Genomic DNA, 7,605 nt, shown 5'->3' with positions numbered 1-7,605 from the left:
AAATGCTATTTCAAAGTCACTTCCAATAATCCTTTTTAATGTGGTTGCCAAGTTGACATTCAGTCAGGTTTATTCATTTCTGTTTTATTTTAAGTAATTGCTTTTTTTTTTTTTTTGGTCTGTGCTTTATAATTTTGTAAACCGTTTGCATTTACAAAATAAAAACTCTAAAACAAGATACACCCTGAGAAGCCTAGCTTCCACTCCTGTCCCCCTCACTCAATGCCTCCCTCGCCCATAGGCAACGATATTCAATAGTTTGTACTTTATCTTTTCGTTATTTCTTTTCGAAAATATGAGCAAATGTACACACCCCACACATGTTCAGAAGACAGCATGCTTTGCGTACACAACCTGCTCCTTGGATTTCGTTCTTGCACGTCATCACCTGTCCTGGGAACGTCCTCGCTCCCTTCCACAGCTGCGTAGCATTCTTCTGAGTGGCCATCCACAGATCATGCAGTCAATTCCCTCTTGGTGGATGTTTGGGTTGTTACCAGTCTTTGCTAATGCTAGTAACAAAAAACCTGTGCATACGTGATTTTGTATTTTGGGTGGTGTATTTTGGAGGTGGGTTCCCACATGCCCTAATGGGATTTTTTAAAACTTTCTCTTAAGGCTTTATTAAGTTTTCAGGCTCACAGGAAAATTGAGAGGACCCCATGGGATTTTAAATCATGACTGTGATTGATACATGTTATACAGGAGTTCATGGTGCTATGGGGGTGCATAACCAGGGGCTCTGCCCTAGTCAGAGCAGTCGTTGAGGGCTTCCCAGAGGAGGTGGTGGTCCTGCTGAGATCTGAAGGAAAAGTGGGAGGTGAGTAGATGAAGAGACTAGGAAAAAGTGTTTCAGGCAGCAGCATATGTTAAGGCCCTGTGACAGGAGTGAACACAATATTAGTTGGGATATAGATTTGGCTGCCACTTCAGAGACCCAAAGTAACTGGTTTAAACAACAAAGAACTGTATTTTCCCATTTACATACTGGCCTGGTATAAGTGTTCTGGTTCTGGTCTAGCTGCTCCAGGGCATTAGAGACCCAGGCTTCTGGGTTGCTGCCTGGTTGCTTTGCCATTTCTAAGCAATTGCTCTTGTTTTTAAGGTCTGAATAGGTCATGACCAGGTCCTGCACTCTGGCTGGTGGGAACGAGAAAGGAGAAGGGAAGCTAGAGACAAGAAAGAGTCACCCTTTCCCTTAAGGACACAACTGGGAAGTCGCACACAACGCTTTTGCTCACAACCGTTTTACCAGAATTTAATCACCTGGCCACACCGGGCTGCAAAGGAGGCTGGGAAATGTAGTCTTAACTCAGGATGGCCATCCTAGAGAGACATTGGAGGTTCTATTACTATGGAAGAAGGGAAGGGCAGAGATTGGGGAGCAGACAGCAGTGTCTGCCACTCTGAGGGTTCGGATACATCGGGTGGGGCAGAGGGAGGTGGTAAGGAGGCCTCCTCCCTCTCTGGCTTGTGCACGTGTGTGGGTGGAGGTGCCCACTCACTTGCTGAGCCAGGGAGCACCTGGGAGCTCTTTCTAACCTTGAACTGTATGGTTTAAGAAGTGAGCTGGGTTTTGTGCATGGTGAAGGAAGCAGGATTCTGGGTGTTGGGGAGGCAGAGGCTTAGGAATGGAGGAGCACACCTACATGCCTCACACCATGTGTATCTATGTGCCTGTTTCTCAGTCTGTCTGACTCTCACTCTTCCAGGGTGACATTGATTCTGGCTCCCACCTCCATGCCTTTGCTCAGGCTGTTCCCCTCTGCGAAGCACACTCCCCATCACTTCTCTGCCCACAGATATCTTGCCAATTCATCTCTCAAAGCTGCCGCCGAATGCTCCTCTGAGGTGGACTCCCTCTCACCCCTCAGTCGTTATTTCCGTCCACGCACCTCCACCTGGATGCCCGTGTGGGCTGGAAGGAGCATGGGCTCCAGAGCTGTTTGAATCCCAGCTCTGGCACTTGCCAGCCATGAGCAAGAGGACAAGTCACAACATCTCTCTGAGTCTCAGTCTCCCCACCTATAAAGTAGGATAATAATAGAACGAACTGTGTGGGTGTTTTGTGTTTTAAGACTAAATTAGCAGAAACAGGAATACATTTGGCAGAGGGTCTGATATAGTAAGTGCTCAATAGATGTCAGCTCTTGTTGCTGTTAAGAAAATCGGGCTCATAATTCCCATGGGCTGGCTAGTGTGAGGCCCCTTGAAGGCAATGCCTGCAAAAGAGCTCTGTCTGCAATGTCATTGCGGGGAGGGGTCGCTTACTAACAGCTGGGGGATCTTCTTGGTGACCTGCTCAGCTGCTGTCAGGAGGAGCCAGAGTTCAGAGCTGGGATTAAGTGGAGAGGCTGCCGGGAACCCCAGCCCCAGGAGGGGGTGCTGGGGCAGGATGGCTGCAGCTGGGCTGAAGTCCCAGGGGCTGCGGTGATGGATGGGAGCGACAGTCAGTGGAGGAAGTGACTGCTCCAGACAGCAGCTGGCCAGACACTGATGGATGGCACAGGGGAGCAGGGATTCAGGGACGACTGGAGAAAGCCCAGATCCTGGAAAAACCTACCTGGAGCTCGGCTAAAGGAGCATCCTGGTGGCCCGTGTTAGGCACAGAGGGGGCATCGGAGCCCTTGTACACCGTGTGTCCTGAACACTCCCGCCTCACATCCCATCATTGGCCCTTGAGCTTTGACATCAAGCATTCAAGGTCCAGGCAATGGGACCTTGGCCTGGTAATACCCAAGGATTGATTCCATTCAGTCCTCACAACCACCTGGGAAATGTATTACCATTTTCCCAAGTTCTCACATGGAGCAGCTGAGACTTAGATGACGTGAAAGGAGCCGAGACCTGTGTCGGAGCAAAGCCTTTACACTTCTCAGGAAGCCAGGAAGCCCTCCGAGTAGCACTCAGGCATCCTTCCTTGTGATCACCAGCTCTAACCTGCATATCCAAACTCCTTCCTTCCCTCATTTATTCATTCATCCATCCACCAAACACTGACTTCTCTGCTGGGTCCAGGCTAGGCCTTGGTGATACCTCGGTACTCAGATACAGTCCCAGTCCTCACAGAGCTTACAGTCCCCAAGGGCAGACAAATGAAAGGCAGCCTATTCCAACCCAGGACCTTGGGAGTGGGGAGGTGGTCAGGCATGGCTTCCTGGGGGAGGTGGAGCCTGGGCAGAGACCTGAAGGACAAGATGAAAGAGGGATCCACTCTGAGCAGGCAGGGAGTGGGAAGGAAAGAAGGCTTTTCAGCAGTGGGGATATTTGAGTTGCATCCTGAAAGATAAGTAGTGAGTGGACAGAGATACAGGCTAGGTCTCTACAGGCAGGGTCTTTCAGCAGCAAGAATAGCATACGCAAAGACCCCGATGCCAGAAGCACCATAGGGTGAAAGGGTGTAGAGGGTTACGGTGAGTTTAGTATGCAGGAGCCCAGAATGGAAAAGGAAATGGTAAGCGATTGTATCAGAGACAAGACAAGGCCCAGGGTTCTGCAGGTTCGGGGTACCAAAGCTTCGGATGCGTGGTTCTGACGGCTGGAAGAATATGCCAGGAGCCGTGGGCAGATGCGACATAGCTTTATTCAGGCATAGCAGGATCCGGCAAGGCGCAGGCACAGATCCAGCTCCCCCTGGAGGCTGTTCTTATAACAGGGTGCATAATAGTGGCTGAAGGCCAGGTGCTATAATCAATCACAATCAATCACAGTGCTCATGCATTCAACAGGTTATACAGAACGCTATATCTAAGATTCATAGGATGCTGTAACTAAGGTCACCTGGGATGCTGTAGCTAAGGCCGTGGGAAAACCACTTGGCTTGCTGGGAGGGAGCCTGACTGCATCCATTTTGTTTGTCAGTTCCCTCACTCAACACCCAGATTAAAAAGGTTTATTTTTCCTCCTAGTTTTTTTGAGATATAATTGACATGTAACATTGTATTTGTTTTAGGTGTACAATATAATGATTTAATATTGTATGTATTGTGAAATGATTACCACAATAAATTTAATTAACATACATAACCTCACGTAGTTACAATTTTTTTTCTTGTGCTAAAAACTTTTAAGATCTACTTCTTTAGCAACTTGCAATTATACAACACAGTATTGTAGCTATAATCACCATAGGGATGTATATTATGTCCCTGTGACTTATTTATCTTATAACTGGAAGTTTGTACTTTTGGTCACTTTCAACTAATTCACCACCACACCCTCCCCTCCTTCCTGCCTCTGGCAATCACCAGTCTGTTCTCTGCATCTATGAATTCAACTTTTTAATTTTTTTATTTTTAATTAATTTATTTCTTTGAATTCAGCTTTTTTAGATTCCACATATAAGTGAGATCATACAGGATTTGTCTGTCTGACTTATTCTGCTTAGTATTATACCCTCGGGCTCCATCTACATTGTTGAAATGGCAGGATTTTCTACTTTTTATCGCTGACTAATATTCCATTAAATGTATATAGCACATTTTCTTTATCCAGTCATCCATCGACAGACACTTAAGTATTTTCCATGTTTTGGCTATTGTGAACAATGCTGTAATGAACGTGGGGGTGCAGATATTTCTTTGAGATAGTAATTTTGTTTCCTTTGGATATATACCCAAAGGTGAGATTGCCAGGTCATATGGTAGTTCTATTTTTTATTTTTTGAGGAATCTCCATACTGTTTTCCAGAGAGGCTGCCCCAGTCTACAATCCCACCAACAGGGCACAAGGATTCCCTTTCCTACACATCTTCACCAACACTCGATATCTCTGTCTGTCTGTCTGTCTGTCTGTCTGTCTGTCTCTCTCTCAATAATAGCCATTCTAACAGATGTGAGGTAAAAGGTTTTAAATGATGTGAGGGGTGTGACTTTATCCTGAGTGTGACAGGGACCCACAGAGTGTTGCAAGCAGAGGAGTGACTCCTGAGGTCTGTGTTTTGGAAAGAGAACCCTGGCTATCCTTTGGCGATTGGATTTGGAGTGGAGACTGGGGACTATTTGAAGGACTGGTTAGTGATTCTAGAGAGAGGCTCAGGGCCCAGCCCAGCAGGGATGGTGGGTAGAAATTACAGTATTGAGAGTACAGAATGGACAAGGCTGGAGGGCCATAAATTTGGGGGCAAATGTTACCACAGAGAGACACAGATGTGCTTGTCACCTATTATTTAGCCAGTAGTTCTACGTCACTCGCTATGGGTTACGAATACAGCGCTGAGGAAAGGACACTCTGCCGCTGTCGACCAGGGCGGGGAGAGTGGAAGAGAAAAGGGTGCCAGAGCCCGTGTACTGAGCACTTCCCTACACGACGCCCCATCTTATCCTCACCACAGCCCTGCAAGGAAGGCGTCAACGTTACACCCATTATACTGGGTGTTAGAATTTGGGCCACGTTTAGGGAAGTGGGAGGGAGCCGTGAAGGGGCGGGGGAGGGCCCGGGGGCGGGGTGGGGGGGGGTCGGTGAGCAGTATGGGGTTTTCTGGGATTCCTGTAATGCGTCCGCTCTTGTCTTGGGTAGTTCACGAGTTCGTTTTCTTTGTGAGGATTTATTTGTTGAGCTGTTCGCATAAGATGTGTGCCTTTTTTTCCGTAAGGGTTTTCTGCCTCAGCCAAAAATATAATAAATATGTTATGCATTTTACAAATGACAAAGCATTTGGGTTAAGTTTTGAGGGGTTCAGTGGTATAGGTGGTAAAGCCGAGATCGGAACCCAGGAGTGCCCAGTCTAGAAACCCAGTTCTGGTCTCCCTTTTGGTGGCTTTCAACAGAGCAGCCCTTCCCAGAGTGGCCTGCAGGAGGAGGCAGAGAGCATGGGACGAACCACAGAGGCCAAGAGGCACCCGGCCAGAAGGGGGCGCTGCTGTCACAGGCCGCGGGCGCTGCGTGTCCGGGATTGCTGAGCCCAGGTGGGAGGCAGGACTGGGTAGCCTCCAGGGAGTCAGCTTTTACTCCCGTCTTACAGAGGAGGACCCCATGGCTTAGAGAGCAGGAAGTGCTCTCTCAAGTTGTCAATCAACATCTCAGGTTCCCTCTGTCTGGTGCTTCTGCCTGGGAACCTAAGCTACATTTCCTAGGTCTGAGGACACCACAGAGACCTTAGAGGGCCAGAGTGGAGTTCAGGACCCCCAGATCTCCCCATGGGAGTATCCCAGCTGGTTTCACCGATGCCCAACCCAGCCCACCCCTGCCGAAAGGCAGGGGACTGATGGAGATGAGCCTCAGGGAAGAGCCAAGAGTCCAAATGCAATGTCCCGGCTTCTCCCTGCGGGTGGGTACCCAGCTTGCCCAGTGTAAAGGATGGCGAGGGAGGGCTGACGCTAGGTGGCACCCTTCAGGTGGGGGCTTCAGGCAGTCTGTCTCCTGACTTTTGATTTTCCAGTTGGAGGTTTCTGGAGCAGCAGTGGGAGCCCTCCGAAGTGCCGCTGGGTGGGATTTCTCCCCTTAGGTTAGTGGTGCCCCTTGGGTCCAGGGCAGAGGATTCAGGGTGGTATAGTTACCCCGCTTCCTGACCAGGATTCTTCCTGCTTGCCAGCAGGTAGCTTTAGCAAGCATGACTTAGTTGGGGCGGGAAAAGGTAGGTGGGAAACCAGTGGGTTCAAACCCTACAGCTGTCACTCACACAGCATGACCTGGGGCTTGTCACTCCCCTCTCTGTAAATTGGGGCGCCTGAGACCCATTTTGCCAGGAAGCCACCTCTTGTGTGAAACAAAAATGCCCCCAGTAGGCATGGCACACAGAGGGTCTTTCTCTCCTCTGGCAGACCCCATCTGGCTATCTGGAGTCTATGGTGGTGACCGCCACAATTTAGGGCTTTGCTGATAATAATTTTTTTAATTGAGGGAGGGGTAAATCTTTCATGCAGAAGAATTCCAAATAATTCACCTTGATCAGCCAGGTGATCAAGGTCAGCACCAACGGCGATAGGTCATCTTCAGAGCACACACCCTGCTGTGATTGTGATGAAAATGGGCCTTCTCCCCAAACATACCAACTCAGTCTAATCATCGGAAAAACTCTGGAAAAATCCACCTTGAGGGACATTCTACAAAATACATGACAAATGCTCCTCCAAACTGTCAAGGTCATCAAAGACAAGGAAAGCCTGATAAACTGTCACAGCCCAGAGGAGCCTAAGGAGACATGACAACTAAGTTTAATATGGTGTCCTGGATGGGATCCTGGAACAGAAAAAGAACATTAGGAAAAAACTAAGGAAACCCCAATAAAGCATGGACTTTAGTTAATAATGATGTGTCAGTATTGGTTCGTTAACTGTGACAAATGCATCCCATAAGATGTTAGTAACAGAGAAAGCTGAATATGAGTAGTATGTGAAACTGCACTATATTCGTAATTTCTCTCTAAATCTAAAACTATTCTAAAATTTAAAGTTTATTTTAAGAATTTTCAGAGCGAACATGAGACTGCTAACTTTTTATTTCTACTAATGAAGACATTAAAAGCCTCACTAAGCCACCTCCCCTCCCCATTGTTTGATGAAGCATGCTCATAGAGGCAGAAAGGCCTCTCTTTCGGAATGAAGGTCAGGAGTTGAAATGGAGTCCAGGTTAATGAAGAATTCAGACTCTTCATTTTTCTCGCCT

At 47.9% G+C, this 7,605-nt stretch overlaps 1 protein-coding gene across 2 annotated transcripts in view; it reads left to right on the top strand.

The window, feature by feature from the left end:
* Nucleotides 1-7,605, top strand: part of LITAF (lipopolysaccharide induced TNF factor) — a 99,686-nt gene that overhangs the window by 16,878 nt on the left and 75,203 nt on the right. The gene's annotated exons all lie outside the window — the stretch shown is intronic.

Source organism: Pteropus vampyrus, unplaced genomic scaffold (assembly GCF_000151845.1).
Source record: "Pteropus vampyrus isolate Shadow unplaced genomic scaffold, Pvam_2.0 Scaffold40, whole genome shotgun sequence".
NCBI classification, from domain to species: Eukaryota; Metazoa; Chordata; class Mammalia; order Chiroptera; family Pteropodidae; genus Pteropus; species Pteropus vampyrus.
The sequence above is the reverse complement of the archived record's forward strand: the minus strand, read 5'-3'. Positions and strand labels throughout refer to the sequence as shown.